The following is a 750-nucleotide window of genomic DNA, read 5'->3' on the forward strand; positions in this document are numbered from 1 at the left end:
TTATGAACCTGAAAATGAGCATAATATGGGCGCTTTAAGTATAAAGGAATACACATGAAGCACGGTAACCCAGGGAGATGTTCGAGCAACTAAAAAAACCTGAGAAAACCAACCAGCTAAACCAGGGGTCTTCAACGTTTTCCAGGCCAAGGACCCCCAAACTGATGGCGAGATGGAGCGGGGACCCCCTAATTATATATATTGTATAAAATTGTGTTATATCAAACTGGTCCTATAGTGCCATGTGTAAATGTACCTTGTTATTGTGCATTCAATACTAAGATACTCAAATAATACACAGGTTCATATATTCATGTTTTTATTTTAAACATGTGCGAGGCACAGTGAGTAGGGTGGACATTTCAATTAGTGGAAAAAATTGCAGGGGGGGGAATATAAAAAAAAACGGACCCCCTGTTGAAGACCCCTGAGCTAAACTAATTTAACTTTATTATATTTTGTGCTTTAAAAGAGTATATAGAATAAAATAGACTTTATAATTGGAATTGCACAAGCTTGTGTACAATGAAATTGGCTGTGCCGCACCTGATTATAAAAGTAATAAATACACACAAAAAAACTCATACACTTCATGCACTCATTTGCAGTCATCCCAATCCATTAATATATGAATAAGCATTTTAAAAGCATGAAAAGAGTATTGCACATCTAGTTCATCACACGGGGTGGGGGAATGTTTGATTTTGTTCAGCTCAGTGATGGCTCTTGGATTAAAAACTGTGATTTCAA

General features: G+C 36.5%; 1 protein-coding gene across 4 annotated transcripts in view; it reads left to right on the forward strand.

Moving 5' to 3' along the window:
• pacsin3 (protein kinase C and casein kinase substrate in neurons 3) overlaps nt 1-750 on the forward strand; it is a 39,014-nt gene that overhangs the window by 31,532 nt on the left and 6,732 nt on the right. The gene's annotated exons all lie outside the window — the stretch shown is intronic.

This window comes from Etheostoma spectabile, chromosome 1 (genome assembly GCF_008692095.1).
Source record: "Etheostoma spectabile isolate EspeVRDwgs_2016 chromosome 1, UIUC_Espe_1.0, whole genome shotgun sequence".
In the NCBI taxonomy this organism is placed as follows: Eukaryota; Metazoa; Chordata; class Actinopteri; order Perciformes; family Percidae; genus Etheostoma; species Etheostoma spectabile.